The sequence below is a fragment of the Ursus maritimus genome, unplaced genomic scaffold (genome assembly GCF_017311325.1).
Source record: "Ursus maritimus isolate PB19 unplaced genomic scaffold, ASM1731132v1 scaffold_26, whole genome shotgun sequence".
Lineage (NCBI taxonomy): Eukaryota > Metazoa > Chordata > Mammalia > Carnivora > Ursidae > Ursus > Ursus maritimus.
Window position 1 is genome coordinate 38,380,923 of NW_024425119.1, and position 16,271 is coordinate 38,397,193.

At 52.6% G+C, this 16,271-nt stretch overlaps 1 protein-coding gene across 1 annotated transcript in view; it reads right to left on the reverse strand.

Annotated features, from left to right (window-relative positions):
- The window catches only part of VDR (vitamin D receptor), a 54,868-nt gene extending 40,867 nt beyond the window's left edge, over positions 1 to 14,001 (reverse strand). Inside the window, exon 1 of the mRNA XM_040642381.1 lies at positions 13,921 to 14,001. The gene's annotated coding sequence lies outside the window, so the exon portion shown is untranslated. The remainder of the gene's footprint in view (positions 1 to 13,920) is intronic.
- Positions 14,002 to 16,271: the final 2,270 nt, after the last annotated feature.

The following is a 16,271-nucleotide window of genomic DNA, read 5'->3' on the forward strand; positions in this document are numbered from 1 at the left end:
GACACCCTGAGCAATCTGACTACCATCCTGTGTCCTCGTCTACAAATGTGGACATGATAGCACCTGGGTCACGGCACTGTCACAGGGACCGACATCTCTGCGTAGCCCTCAGCACGGTGCCTGGTGCCCAGAACACTGCGGTTTGATGGAAGCTTGTGCTCATTGTTAGAGCTCTAACTGATGTCGGTACAGTCACTGGACAGTCCAGAGCCTGGAATAGGCTCCAGAGAGGTGCACAGAGGGCAGAAAGCCTGCTCTCAGCCCCAAACATGCCACTCCAAACCAACATTGTCCGGAAAGCCACATTTCCACTAAACTGGGAAAAAACTGACCACCCCATCCATTGGCTGTTGGCTTCCAAAAATCTGGCTGCTCAGGGTGGGAGGGGAAAAATGGATTATTCTAATCTCTCCCCTACAAGCAGAGAAGCTGAGCTGCACATCTGGACTTGTCCTGTGGCTCCCCAGTGCCAACTTCTTCTGTCACACAGGGCTGGCCATGCATCTGTCACATATCTGCTCTCTCCTATGGGACCCGAAGCTCAAGGGCCCTGTGATGTGGCCTGTGTGTCATAGGGGCCGTGGTACTTCCTCACCTGTTTTGTCCACGTGCATGTGCAGAGCACAGGGGAAGACTGGGACAGAGAGCCAGGGGCTGAAGCCCAGAGGTGGCAGTGAGGGCAGTGAGGGCTGGAGCCACCCTGCAACAGGAGGGCCCACTGTGGCCCCCAACCCGGACACTGGGTTGGCTCTGGCTCGGTGGGCCTGGACTCCTGCTTCCCCCCAGCTCCTGGGGGCCCTGCAAAGCCTTTCACTTATGCTGGGATAGACTGTTAGGCCTGTGCCAGAAACAGTGAAGGATCCCGGGTCTTCGGAGACAGGCAGGGTGGCTCCCGGCCCAAAGAGGCTGATCTACCCAGAGGCATCCTCTCTATCTTCTGGGTTATTAGTGAAGGGGTGGACACTCCTCGGGGATTCAGGAAGCTTTTCAAGGTCTGGGCCAAAGAGAGAGGTTTCCATCCACATTAGAGCACAGAGCAGTCACCCCAAGGTGACACCAGCTGCCCCGCAGTTTCTGATTAGAATGGTTTCCCCCTAAAGATCTTTTCCAGAGCTTCAGCTTTGTCAGGGTTCTAGACATCCTTCTGTGTGTATTTCTTCTCAGGGACCCCCTTAGATGGCCAGGGAGCTGTAACATTGCTTCTTGGCCTCACACTGTGGTGGGCATACTGGTTCTGGCCTCTGATGCCTTATCTTCAATGGTGACCCTTGGCTGGTTTTAAGCACGACCCCATAGCAAGCCCCTCCTGGAAGTCAGAGACACAATGGAGAGGCACACAGAGACCCTGCCCTCTTGAAACTCACAGTCCATGGACGAGGACAAACAGGAAGGTCAAGTGAGTAGGACCCATGCTACCATACCGGTAAACCCACAGGACGAGAGTGTCCAGGAGAGCCCGGGGCTTTGTGCTGGCAAGGTAAAGAAAGCTCTTCAGAGGAGGTCACTTATCAGCCTGCCAACGGAGACAGGAAGGGTCATAGTTCAACACGGCATTGGTAGGAAGGCTAATGAGAGTTCTGGGCAGACAGTCCTTGTGCAGAGGCCGAGAGGCAAAAGGGGAAAGGGCATGTCGGAGGCAGGGAGACTAGTTCTGCACGGCTGGAGAGAGGAAGGCTGCCAGGAAGAGAAGAGCCAGTTGACCATACTCATTGGCATAGGAAGTGTCTTCCATTCTTCCTTCTATAGACTCCTTCCTCTAGTAAACCCACTGAGTCTTGAATACCAGGAATTTTAAATCATTGTAATGATATTTAAACTGAAGTCTTTCCGACTCAGATCTGATTCCCATTCCAACCTGAATCAAGCTCGAGTATTGTGCAGAAAATAAAAATAGGGCTTTCTCCCACTGGTTTATCGAGAAAGGACCCCAAGGCCAGCAAAGCAGTAGGCCTCTTCTTCAGAGAGCAGAGGTCCCAGCTGGTGCACACCCAGAGCCACCGCCCCAGCCCCCCATCCTCCTTTGGGGCAAATCCTCTACCCCTGGAGTAGGACCGTCACAACTGAGCTGAAAGGCAGAGATAAAGCAGAGCGTTCTAGAAAACCCAGCCCAGCTGAATAGGAAAATAGATGTTTTCTGAGAGAAAACCAAAGAAAGAACAGAAGTCTCCTCAAGGGCGGACGGAAGTCGGTGAACAGCTCAGCCACACGTCACCGGTTCAATCCTTATTGAATGCATCAGTCTGTCCAGGGTGGCTAGATATGGTTGCTGGGCATGGGGAGAGCTGAGCTGCACACAGCCACCCCATCCCCAAACCTGCCTCCACTGAGCCACTTGGCTCATTGCTCTCTCCCGGTCAACAAGGTCACTTCCTCGTTGCCAGGAATCGCTGTAAGGAAGGGCATCAGCCACAGACACACAGTGCTCACAAACAGCTTGCACCACAGACACCTGGGAAAGTCCCCGACACGTGTGGGCACACGCCAGCCCCTACCCTGGATCGCAATGTCCACGCTCACGGCTGGCAACAGCACCAGCCTGGCCTTCCCCTCAGACCAAGAGCTGAAGATAGCCTTGTTTCAATGTTTCAGGCCCCAACGGCCCAATCTGTCTGGGGGATTCTTCCCCAGAGCCACAAAGTGGTAGGAAATAGCTGCCTTTGTCCTAACCCATGAACCCTCTCCAAACTACAATCCCCTCCCACAGCCCTATCCACTGGCCATCTTCCTTTTCCTTGTTTTTCTTTGACACCCAGGGGCAGAGATGGAACAGATTGGATACACAGAGCACCTTTCAGGGCTGCTGCAGGGCTCGGGAGGAGCTGCGCCAGGGTCTGCGGAGGAACCATCTCCTTCCTCCTCAGCGGTCAGCTGTCTGCAGCCCCCCGCTGTCCTGCTGCCAGGCCTGCCTCCACCTGGGCCTTGGCACCAGGGGACAGTATTGCCACTGCTTTTACTCAATACTCTTGGGCCGCAGCACACATCCCTGGGAAAGGCGCCTGATGGGGCAGCTTGGAGCCTGCACTCGGTTAAAGGAGGGTGAGGGAGACCTCACTCCCGCTGGCGGGGCAGGCTCCCCTCCTCCGGTGGAGGTGCTGCCAGTCACGCAGCCGCCGGGCAGCATTCTAGGGGAAGAGGCCAGGGGCCTGGGGCCCATCTCTGCTCCCTGGGGCTGGCAGAGGGGATGGCCCCTCCTTCCAACGCTACCCCCACACTCCCCCACACCTTACTTTTGCCAGAGCTCCCCCTGACCTGAAAAACAACTCTGCAGCCAGGCTCTTCGGTAGCTCAGGATTGAAGTTTAACAGAGACAAAAATAATTCCCTGGAGTGAGCTATTTTCTGCCCAGCTTTGGGAACAATAGCTCAAGGTGGCAGGCAGTGGGGGCAGGCTTGGGGACGAAGCTGGCCACGGGCCACCCACTGGTTCAGGGCCTTCTCCGTGCCCCCTCCACACTCCCCCTGGAGTGGGATTTTCAGGGAGGGGGGACCATAGGTGGGTTGACCCCAGGTGAGGAGTGAGGGTGGCAGGGAAGGGCAGGCCTGTGGGAACCCGGGGTGCCTGCACCTGCTGGGTTTCAATCTTCCGTGGCTACCCCTCTCTGATCCAATGGAAGGAAGAAGAAAGACAAACACTGCTTGTTTACCAAGCCTGGAAAAGGGGATTCTACATCCATCTGACTATCTCACAGCACTGCTGTATCAGCTGAAATAAATTATTTAAAGCGTTTTAGGAGCCCCTGGGTGGCTCAGTCGGTTAAGCATCTGCCTTTGGCTCAGGTCATGATCCCAGGGTCCTGGGATCCTTGGGCTTCCCGCTCAGCAAGGAGCCTGCTTCTCCCTCTCCCTCTGCTTGCCTCTCTGCCTACTTGTGCTCTCTCTCTGTCAAAGAAATGAATAAAATCTAAAAAATAAAATAAAATCTAAAAATAAAAATTTTATACAAATTGTGATACTCCATAAAAATGTTAGTTACTAGTTTATAATTATTCCCTCCAGGTTTTAAAAGGAGGACGAAATTCAGGTGTGAAAGTGCAAGGCTGTGAGAGCATGTTAAGTAGCACAGGGAGCTGAGTCTGTCTGACAGCCAGGGGAGAGCCCAAACTGCAGCAGGCTGGCCCATCACTCCCTGCCTACAAAGCCCAAGCGCCAATCCCACTTCTCTTCCTCCCTCCCTCCCTTCCTTCCTTCCTTCCTTCCTTCCTTCCTTCCTTCCTTCCTTCCTTTTCTTTTTTTCCAAGACCCTTTGCTTGAGTATTAGTTTCTTTTTGATTTCTCTACACAGAATTTTCTTTCTAACACCTATGGGAAAATATCTGACGGGGATACAGAGTTGGGGAGGGGGGAGGGGATTCACTTATGGAATATCATTAGACTGATTTCGTGATAACTCTCCAGAAAGAAACACTCGGCCCCTGTGAAGTCTTAACGAGACGTGCTGGGAAGGGGACCCCTGGACAGCCATCATGCCTTTAGTGAGGAGTTCTGTATCAACAAGGGCCTTCCTGGTCCCACTCCGTCTAACAGTTACGTGTTCAAAGAAAGAAACTACCAGAACACACGCCGGAGGCCTACCTGGCCTAAACCTGTCCATGAATGGGTGCTGTGTGGCCACCCCCCATTATCACCACTGGTCATCATGAATTTTTAAATCAGTTGTCAATGTTTCTGAAAAATAGATTTCACTTTTGGAAAAACGCCAGATTTCCAGCTTTCCGTTTAAAAATGGGATAATCTGGCCATCCTGGGCTGCTGTCGCAGTGGCCACCCTGCTGGCCTGAGGTGGATCTAACCCGGTCCAGACCAGGCTGCGCCCTCCGTACCGCCCCTCCCCCGCCCCCAGGTTTGCAGCCCTCCAGCCTCACTGGTAAGGGAACAGGCTGTGCACAAACCCTGCCTCCCCCACCTCCCACCCGCTGCATCCCAGAACCAGTGACCGGAACTCTCTAAGCTTCCATTCCCTCACCTCAAACGGCGAACAAGAACAATACCTGCCTCATGGTCTGTGGGGATCCAATGAGATAACGCATGTCAAGTGCTCAGCTCAGCAACTGGCAGTGGCACCTGCTTGGGGAATGTTAGCGTTCATTCTCATTCAGGGTTGCTTCAGCAACTGGGGACAAGTCCTCTGAGCTGCAGCCTGGCTCCTTATAATGTTTTAGTCACACAAAACACTTGCCCTTGAACTCTCTTTTCTAGCTCAGGGGTCACAGTCTACCCAGAAATATATTTCCATCCAATAGCCAGCGACTGAGCATACCCGTGATGAGTTGTGTTGTGTGGAGTAGGGACTTGCAAGACGGGCCCCAGCCCTGTTCTCAGAGGCTGGCAACACAGCGGGGTCACGGACCATTGAACAGACAGGCACAGCCCTGTCAGGTGCAATTGAGCACAGAGCTCTCTCCTCCCGGCCCTGCCCCAACCATCCAGCAGCCTGGCATTCAAGAAGGAACCAGGGGTGCCTCTGACTCTCCTTGTCCTTCTAGGTTCCAAAACTTTTCAGAGCTTTACTAAAAGACACTTAAAGGCAAATTAGCTCGACTTCCCCTCTAGGTTCTCAGGCTCCACACTTGAGTTCTTCCGAGGCACACTGGTTAACATAATTTCATCTCAACAAAGCCATTCAGATCTCCGATGGAGTTCATTATAATGGAATTTTACCTGAGGCTGTCATCCCCCACTTCTTAACATCATGGCACCCAAGATGTCAGTGTGCTTGCCAGATAGGCTGGGCAGAGGCACCTTCCCGTCCCTGGCAGAAGTCCGGAAATTCAAAGTTGTTTGGAACAAAGAACTCTGCCCCGAAGGTGTTTTCCAGCATCATCCTGGCCAGCCTGGAACTGTCCCATTCACCCTCCACTGGCACCACCTACTGCCTCTTTACCAGCCCTCCTCAGACAGGAAGGGGAGAGAGAAGACGGAGTTGAACAACCAGGAGGACACCGTGCAGGACAAATCGTGGGCAGGTGAAGCAGAGACAGACATTCTAGACTTCAGAAGATCTGGAATTTAAGTTCTGGTCTGACTTAGGAGCTTGATGACTTTGGGCAAGAAATTTAACCTCTTAACTTTTTTTTTTTTAAGACTTATTATATGAGAGAGAGAGAGCAGGGAAAAGGGGCAGAGGGAGAGGGAAAGAGAAACTTAAGCAGACTCTATGCTGAGCATGGAGCCCAACCCCCAGCTCAATCTCATGACCCTGAGATCCTGACCTGAGCTGAAACCAAGAATCGGACACCTAACCGACTGTGCCACCCAGGAGCATCCCCCCCTTAACTTCTTTGAATGTCAGTTTCCTCTTCTGTAAAATGGGGATAACAATATTACCTACCCCATAGGATTATTGAGGGGCATGCACAAGAAAATGCATGAAAAAATTTAACACGGTGCCTGGAATGTGTAAGCTATAATAACCATTGGTTTATTACAATGGTCAGCTCCTATATGATATAGTAGCCTCACAGAGGTCAAAGGTTGGTGTAGAGAGAGACAGTGGGGCAGAGTTGGGGTGGGAGGTGCTCGAAGACTGGGTGGGGCCCTACCACCAAGCCCAGTGTGGGCCTAGTGACCAAGATGAGGCCCAGGGCAGAGGCACTCTCCTGTCCCTGGAGCTGACAGGCACAGACTAGATAGGTAATTACAGGATTGCGGCCTGGGGTGGCCCATGCAACTGCTCCGCCAGCCACATTCTTTTGCGGGTGGCTGGGTGAGTGGGCAGCTGGCTGTTTATGCGGCTGCCAGGACACTGGGTCTATCTAACACCTATTCAACCCAGCACCTCCAGGCAGAATGTTCAGCCTTGGAAGGGAAAAAGATTCTCTGTGGGCATTCTGCTCCTTTCCCCAGGGCACCTTCTCTGTTCTCTCCACCCCAACCCTTGAGCACCTCCGATTGGACAAGTCAGGGGGTCGAAGGTCAAGGCCGGACTCTGAACAATTAGTCTTCAATTTACCTCACCTGGAGCCTTCAAATATTCAAAAAGCCCTGGACAGATGTAAATCCTATCTCTGCCCCCAGCGCCCTGAACTCTGATTAGCTAATAAGCAGAGTTCTGAGATTTCCGTGTCCTTTTCTCAAAATCAATGCCCAGGAAAAATCTACCATCACAACACCCTTGGCAAAATGCAATTCAGTGGGTATTAACTGGTCACCTAGTATGTGCTCAGCATTGTCACCAGGCTCTTGGTTGAACAGAAAGGGACGTTAGAAACTCCTCAAGTGCAACTTTTTCATTTTAGAAATGAAGTCTACATCAGGCGTTGAAAAGGTTGGGGAACAATGGGAACTTTTATCCCCGCTGAAGGGAGTGCTTTTTGGTACCAGCACGTGGAAAAGGGTTTGGCCCTGTAGAGCAATGCCCAACCGAAGTCCCTGTGCCCCAGCAGCTCTGCCCCCGGTTCCAGCCCGGAGAAACGCCTAGGTGCACCGGGAGACAAGCACAACATACTCCCTGCAGTGTCACCACGGTAACTCCAAACCGGAAACAACCCAAATGTCCATCACCACGAGGGTCGATGTACAAATTGTGGCACATCCTTACCATGGACACCACACTGAGTGAAAACTAGTGAACTACCTCTGGGAGCTTCGACATGGACAAATCTCAGAAATGTGACACGGAGTGAAAGATCGCAGAGAGCACGCTTGTGGGTAAGCTCCAAAGACAGGCGGAGGTAAACAATAGATGGGTTTGCAAAGCTTGCGTAGATGAAAACTTAAAAAGAAAAGGAAGGAAATAACTAACGTTCAAAATATTAGTGGGGTGCAGAGGGAGGAAGGGGATGCAAATGGGAAGAGCAACAGGAGCTCATGAGGCGCTAACGATGTCCCGTGCTGAATTTAGGTGGTGCGTACAGGACATAAATAATACGTATATATTATAGTATTCTTTAATCTATATGTAAGCATATTGGGTGTATGATATATTTCACAGCTAAAAATATAAAAAGAATGGGAGAATCTGAGTCCCAGAGAAGCTAAATAACTTTCCCAAGCTCACCAGCTAACAAATGGCAGGAAGAGAAATTTACCAAATCTGAGTTCAGCCAGCTACCAAGACAGCCATTCCTGGATTCTCAAGGGACCTCTCGCAATGATGAGTTCCTGGCCTAGTAAATTTGAGAACAATTGCAAGAGTCTTTACTTGTCACTGTTAAATTCCCAGCGTCTTGAATAGTGCCTGGCACACAGTAGGCCCTCAATGCATATCTACTGAATGACTGTCTGTCTCCCATGCTTTTTGAGGGCTTACTTCATGCCGGACACCTCACTTACGTCATCTCTAGTCCTCACACACGCTCCATAAGGGAGTTATTCTTATCCCAGTTTTCAGATAAGCAAACTGAAATTCAGAGAGGTTAAGAAACCTGCCCAAGGTCACAGGCTAGAAAGTGACAAAGCCAGGATTTGAACCCAAGGGTGTCAAACTCAAATCCTGTGTTCCTCCTATTCTGCGAGCCTGCCAGCACAGCTTCTAACAGCACTACTTAACATTTCGGTCATATGCCAAGGAACCCTGGAGGCCCCGGCTGAAGGGTGGGCTGAGCACTTTCTCTTTCCTCTCCCTCCGTCTCCAGGCTCTGGCACGGGGAGCCCAGCAAGCAGGGCAGAGTGTGGTCACAGGTTAGCTCTGCAGTGGGGCAGACTGCTGCCTCTCCTTCAACCCTGGTTTCCCATATACATGCTGGAGAGAGTAACAGCAGCTTCCTCCAAGCAGAAGCTGTCAAGATGAAAGGAGATAAGAAATTGCACAGTGCCTGGCAGAGGCTGTCAGATGAGGCTAGATTCCATGTCTCCTTCCAGGTAGGCTAGCTTCAGGACTGTTCCTGAAGGGGTAGCTAGGCAGGGAAACAGTAAACAAGATGAGATTAGCTCGCAGTTGGCCAATGGGACAATAACCCTTCCTTGGTGCCCATAGCACACAGTAGGTTATCAATAGAGTGGCTTGTCTGAAATTGAGAGGGTGTTTGTTATTTGCCTTCCAGACCATTCAAATCTTATTTGATCCCATGCAATCTCTCTGCACAGAGCTCTCTCTCTCAGATTCTTGTCTGCTGTTTTTACCCAAGTTATGTACCCAAGACTGCTGGAGAGGCCCTGAGGCCTGAGGGTGCTGGCAGATGGAGCCTCCTTTGAGAGGCCACTGTCCCCAGAGTAACCTTTGGGCAAACCGAGCTTGCACCCAGGTCAACCTGTTCAAACCAGTTAGTAAATCTAACCCTGCCACACACAAACATTTATTGCAGGCCTGTTAGGTACCAGGCATGGCACTAAATGCCCTGTGGCTTCCCATGAATGCAGAAGTGGTAGCGTTCTGTGGAGGTTAAGACAGACCCAAGTGTGAGTCCTGACTGTCCCACTCCTCAGCTGTGGAACCTTGACACATTGCTCAACCTCACCAAGCCTCAGTTTCCCATTTGTAATAGGAGCATCACAATGGTTCCTATCTCACGGGGCTGTGGCGGATGTGGGAGGCCATGCATGCATTGTACCTAGCACAGCCCCTGGTACTACTGAGCTCAGGGTTCAATGAGTAGCTGTTCCTGGAGCTACAACTCCAGTGCCAGCAGGTGGCACACACTGGATGTGTCACCAGCAAAGCCTTGGGCCTCGTAGGCACCCCACAATATCACACCTTGCACAACACCTCAAAGCTTCAACCTGTGGTCAGAAGGCCAGAGAGAGGCAGCAGCTTCCCAGGAACCGGCTTCTGGGTCCTGCCCAAACTCCACTTGCCCGCTGGTGCAGCTGCCCACGCCCTGCTCAGGACCAGGACTCTCCCCTGCGCAGAATGGGGACTTTGTGTGGCATCTGGTTCTGGAAACACTGCTTGGCCTATTCCTTGGCACGGGACCTGCAGGGCAGGTTTGCAAAAGCATGACACACGCTCAAACTCCCCTAGCGCCTGCTGCTTCTGCTTCTCGCTTTTGCCATTTACTGACCAGCCGTCCCCTCCTCCCCTTCCAGCCCAGAGGTTCTCTTCCCTTCCCTGGCCCCACAAGTCGCTTCAAAGTGTGGGACTTCCCAGGAGGCCTTCACCTGCCCTCTTCATTTGTTGGTGATGAGAACAACTTCCTTCCTGCCAGAGTAGACAGTCCCTACACCATATCGATGAGGCTCCACCCCCATGCCAGGCTCCCCAGTCACTCTCATGCTGACGCCCTGAAGGCTCTCCAGGAAGCCCACCCTGAGCATCTGGACCACGAGGCCCAAGAACACAGAAGGGAGGGAAGTTTCTTTTCTACATGTCACCGCAGCAGGAGGCAGTCACTGCCACCAACGCCTAGAGTTTGGGTTGAGCAAGAAGTCTGTCTCCGCCCTGGACCATTTCCCCAATAGTCAGACCAAGAGGAGACAGTCAAACTCCAGTGTCCAGGGGGACTGACTCCATCTCCCGCTAAGCAGTTCTTCTCTGGCTCTGACCTCCACTCTGCTCACCAGTTCCCCAGAACCCGACTACAAGTGACCTGTGCCCTTTATCCACATGAGCAAGGTTTGACTACCTCCCCTTCTTGTTGTTTACACGCTTGAGAGCTGGACTTCCCCGTGGTATGGTGTGGCCCCCAGAGATCTGGGAAGCTGTACAGATAAAATGAAGAGGCCGCAGATATGCGGGAAGAGGGAAGAGGAAGCAAGAGGCAAAGTCTTGGCTCCATTATAAATCCCAATTCCCCCGAGGGGTAGCTGAAGGGGAGTTGGCAGGCCTTCCTGTCCCCGTCTGATGTAGGTGTGGGGCAGGAACACCAAAGGTGAAGCCAGTCATAAGCCAAGGGTGAAAGTCACATGAGCAAGTGGTAGGCTGGGTGGGGGGTGGTGGGAGAGGGTGGCTGGGGGCAGTGCCGCCCTCAGGGAAAAGCCTGGAACTGGCTGATAATACCAGGGAACAAGGTGGGGTGTTGGGGCTGCCCTCAGAATTAAGCTACCCCCATCTTCCCCTCAACATGAAGGACTTCCCCCAACTTCTCTTCCTCATTAAACCCACTCCCACCCATCTTCCCTTCCCCAGTGTGACCTCTGCTGACTTGGAGAATGACTAAATATCCCAGTGAGGCCTTGACAGCTACAGTGTATGGCCGTTGTCCTGACATAACTTATTAACAGCACCCCTGTCACATTCAAAGTCTCCCAGTTTGGACAGTGAATTATATGGTCACTGTCTCTAGCCCACCAAGAGGGCACTGACACGGGACAGGGTGAAGAGGGGATTGGAGAAAGGCATGACTGGAAGCGAGGCCTGTGGTCCAGAGCCACAGCGGGCTGGTTTCTGCCCAGCTGGATGCTCTCGGACCTGGATGGTAGTGAAGAGACAGCTGAGAGCAGCTGCCCCTCATGGGGCTCACACCGTCTCAGGGAAGAGGCCCGATTTCGTGGGTTCTGCTGCCTGTCACCCCTCAGAGGGCCTAGCACCAAGCGGGGTGCATAAGAGGCTCTTAATCAAACCTTGCCATTTTCTTGCTTCCCTCTCCCTGCATCCACAGCAGACTCACGGTGATGATGAACAGAAAGCTGGGGGGCTAGAACTCATCCTGTCCAGGAACAAACTGGAACGTCATCCAAGCTCAGACTTCCAGTGCTCCTGACTCTGGCCCTACGGCCACCAGAACCCAACTGCTGGACAAAGACAACAGCATGTTTCTAGTAGAGGTTCCAGAAGCAGATCTCAGCCAGGATGGCCACTGCCCCCTAAGGATGTGGAGTGCAGAACTGGACAGCTGAAGCTCCCTCTCCTGCTTGGATAACTGCTTGGTCTGGCCCCTGAACCCCAGGCCAAACGTGGGGGACAGTGGCTTCAGACACTGGCTACTTGCTCTGAGAGTGGAGGGTGGGGGACCAGGAGGTCCTCTTGGGGCTTCCTCTGAGACTTAATCCCAAAAGGAGATGAGTTCTGAGGTAGGATAGGGAAGAAGACTGAGAAACCACAAACACAAATAACCAGGGTGCCCCAAACTGTACCAGATCTTCCACAATGTTTCTACAAATAAAATGTGGTGGCCTTGACCAAGGAGTTATGAGGGGTCAGGAAAGCTTCCTAACTCTCCTTCCTTCCTTCCTTCCTTCCTTCCTTCCTTCCTTCCTTCCTTCCTTCCTTCCCTCCTTCCTTCCTTATCTCACTCTCCCCTTTTCTTACTTTTTTCTCTTCCCTCCTTTCTTATTCTTTACCCTGGAAAGGGTCCAAGTTGTGGCTAATGAGGGACCAGCCAAACTGAAGCCATGGGACCCAGCCAGAGTACAGACTGTGAATCCCCAGCATTTTGCAATTTGAGTCAGCGTCACACCACAGCCTGGTTGTGGGCTCAACTCATATGGATCCAGAGAGGCCGCTGAGTGGGGGGCAATGGACTTGGGGGTTCCTATTTCTGCTCAAGGATCTGAACCACCACCCAAAACAAAAGCCAGAGAGACATTTACAGTCTTACTACCTCCTGGTCTGGCTGCATACCATTCCAGAAGGATCCTCAATCCCCTCCAGCACTTGGACAGGGAAGGGACGAGGAAGGCTCCCCAATGCACAACACTCGAAGATCACAGAGTTGAGGTTCCAGTGTCTAGACTATCCATTTCCACCTCAACGAACTACCCCCACTTCTGAGCTTGGCTTAAAACTTTCTTCAACAACACCATGCCTTCCCTAGTCTTAGAATCTTCCTGACTTCTTGTGCACACCCACCTTGTTAACAGAGATGGGGCACTAACAAGATCACTAGGCAGCCACAGAATGAGAGGCTGGAAGTCTACAGGGCTGGGATGTACCTCCTGATCCTTGGAGAAGGATAAGAGCTGCGGATTTACCGCAAATCCACAATCTGTTCACAGTCATACCATAGCGATCCCATAATCATTGCTGTATTGGGTGCCCTTTCACAGGAGTGGCCACCACGAGCCATGAGGAAGACAGCCTTCCAGCAGGGAGCCGGAGTGGAGCTGACTCTGCCTAGGAGAGCTTCTGCAATGCTCAGAAAATGCCTGCCCAGTTGCTTGCCTGGGCTCTGGCCCCTCTGGCTGCAACTGAGCCCAGACAGGAGGCTGACTCACTCACCGCAGGGAGGAGGAGGAAGAGGAGGAGGAGGAGGAGGAGGAGGAGGAGGAGATGCGGGAAGGGCCTCCGCTGGGAGACCCAGTGCTCTCCCAACCCAGGCAGCCTGGGTCTCAGCCTCAGTGATCCATAGGGGAGGGGGGCAGTGTCCACTGCTCCCTCCAGACCACATGTTGTTCCCTCCCGGATACTTCTCCTGAATTCTCCCCCACCACCCACAGATGTGGGACCCTTCAGTCCCCAAACAGACACTACTCCCTGAGCCCCTCCTCGATCAGATGCTTGCCCCTAAGATCCTCTCAAAATCTATGGATAGGCTTTCCTGAAAAAATAAATCCAGTGCATTAGGGCCAACTAGGGCTAAAATCACTGGTGGTTTAAAAAAGAAAAAGGAAAAGAAAAGAAAAAAAAACCACTCTACTTAAAAGATCGAACTCCACCCTCGCAGGTGACCGTACATAGGTCCTAGAAGATGATAAGGCTACACACACCCCACCTCCAGGAGACCTTAGCACCGTCGCCAGCCAATCTCCCTTTCTTATTCCTCCCCTCCATGCCAAGGCTCCCCAACAGAGGAAGAAAACAAATGCTTCTGGTTGCCCAAGTGCGGAGCGCTGTGCTAGCAGAGAATTTGTGTGTTAAACTGCCTGGCACCGAGGAGGTCGTTGCTCCTCTCGCCAGCCTGGCACGAACTTTAGTTCTCCTCAGACTTCAGTGTCCCGTCAGTGCCTCATGGCACGACAGCCCAGATCTCAGTAGCCAAGTTCGCCCCTGCGATTTAGACTCTCGTGTTTGCACCCGGGCACTCAGGGCCGGTACCCCCGACGCCCCTTCCCCGGGCCCAATCCCGACCGCTCGGGACCCCCTTCCCCGCCTCTCGCGGTTCCGCACCTGGTCCGGCGGGTGGGCACGCTGCTCCGCGCTCCCGGCGCCTCCCGCTCGGCTTCTGCGTTTTGACAAGCAGAGGCAGCCCAGCACCTGGCCCCGCCTCCCTCAGGCCTCCGCCCCTCTCCGGGCCCCGCCTCTGGACACGCCCCTTCCCTTGGCCCGGCCCAGAGGACCTGCCTCGCCCCGCGAGCGCGCTGGCGGCTTTGCAACCATCTTGCCTCGGAATCAACCACTGGGAGACTCTGCCCGGGGTAGTCCTCCGCGACTGAGGTGCACAGGGCGAGGCGTGCTTCTGTCCGCTGTGCGTGCGAGTTTTCAATGGTTACGTGTGTGCAGATCCACGCTGTGCCCGCGGCAATCTGTGATGCATTCGCCCACCTCCCGCCGCCAGGGCTTTACCCAGCCTGCTGCAGACGCCTCTTCCAGGTGCGTCACCCCGACCTGGGCTGACCGGACCGGGACTTCGTCGTCTGCCGGGCTGGGGGCGTCTGCCGCCGGCATCATCAGTTCTCTCTGCGCTCGTGGGAAATCCCGGGCGCCGCTCGCGGTCGCGTTACTTCTGCAGAGCGCCAGGGAGCTCAGCCCGACCCCACAGGCTAGGATAAAAGAGCAAACGGAAAACGGGGCCCAAGTGGAGCCTGGAGCTGCGTCGTTGTCCCCCTCGAAACCGCCTAGCCCGCGACCGCGGCTGATCACGTCGCGAACCTCATCCTAGCGAGCTTAGTCTCAGCTTCGCTGGACCCTGGCCCGCGCCACCCGCCCCATATGACACTGGTGTGAAGAAAAGAGAGGAGTTAAAGAGTGTATCATGAGACCTGGAATTGTAGGTAGATGGGGAAAATCCGCCTTAGGAAATTTTGTCTAGAAGTTACTCTGCTTCCTTGGCTACGTGCTAGGTACCGCTCCAGCTGCTAGAGGAGAGATGAAAAAGATGTGGTCCCCTCCTTCTTAGAGCTCACTGTCCAGTGGGGGAATGTACAAATAAATAGTCACTACAACATAATATTCTGTAATGGAGATGCCATGGCCACCAGCCGTCCAGCAGTCGGTGAGCTCCTTTAGGCAGAGAAGGAAACCATGGCTGAGGGACAAGCTGAATAGGTGGAAAATTGAGGTATAGAGAGGTTAAGTGATTTGCCCAACATGACACAGCTATTCAAGGAAGGACAGCACTAGAGCCCAGCCAGTTTGCTGGTACTGTAGCCTCTGAACCATTTATGAAACAGTTATGCTAGACTGTGTGAGATAACCAGCCCCTCTCAACTTCTCGATAAGTGGATCAAGAGAAAGGGACCAAGGCTAAGCAGAACAAAGAACCTTCAAACAGCAAAATTTGTTGAGCACTGAAACAGTTCATGAAGAGAAGATCATGGAAACTTTCCCTTTGGAAAGGTTTTAAAAAATAGAAGAGACACAGACTGGTTGAATTGGGGAATGGACCATCTATTCTGAGAAACAGATAAAAGGAAGTACCCCTTTGGAGGGCCTGCCAGACGGATGGATGGATTCCTGGCTTGTCATGAAAATAAAAGAAAGAATCCCCTTGCCTGAAGCATCATGGGAAAACCAGCAGTGATTCTCATGGGAAGAAAAATATAAGAGGAAATCTCTAATAACCAACACCTTGGGACATTCTCAGGAAGTTCCATGAGCCTCTGGAAGAAGTCACTTTTGTGGTGCTTAATTGGCCAGATGAGTGAACCTGGCATCTTGAAAATAAACCTTATCCAAAAGTGGTAGAAGACAGCTACTGAGTATTCCATAGCCACTGACTGTTAGTCTCTTTTCGTAGCTCTTCGTCTGATGTTCGTCACCACCCTGGGAGTTGGGCAGAGCAGAAAATACTCTCCCCGTTGTACCGTGACGAGCAGAGTTGTCAAAGTTCTTGCAGGTGGGGAGTGACAGTCACTTGAACCCAGGTCTTCTCTCTGCACTTTCCATTGCTGCGTGGGGCGGCTCAAAAAAAAAAAAAAAAAAAAAACCCAGTTATTTCCATGGGCTTTTCACCTGTTGGACCACAATTCTAGATAACCCGGATTTGTAGATCACAGATGTTTTCAGAGTCCCCAGCATGCACTGCCATCCGCCCTATCCCTTGTCCCTAACCAAGTTCTTTGTATCTTCCCCCAATACCTGAACTGCTCTCTCATCCGTCTCTCCAGACCTATCCTCCGTCAGGTTCCGTCTCTCGGATCAGACCCCTCGTGACATCTCTAGGCCAAAGTGACCGTCAATTCTCTGGTCTTTGTAGCCTGTATTGTCTGTATGGTATGCTGGACCACCTGACAATGAGCCAGCTTGTACGTATATTGAACAAGGATTGATCTTTCACCTCAGCTTTCTTCTTAGGAATG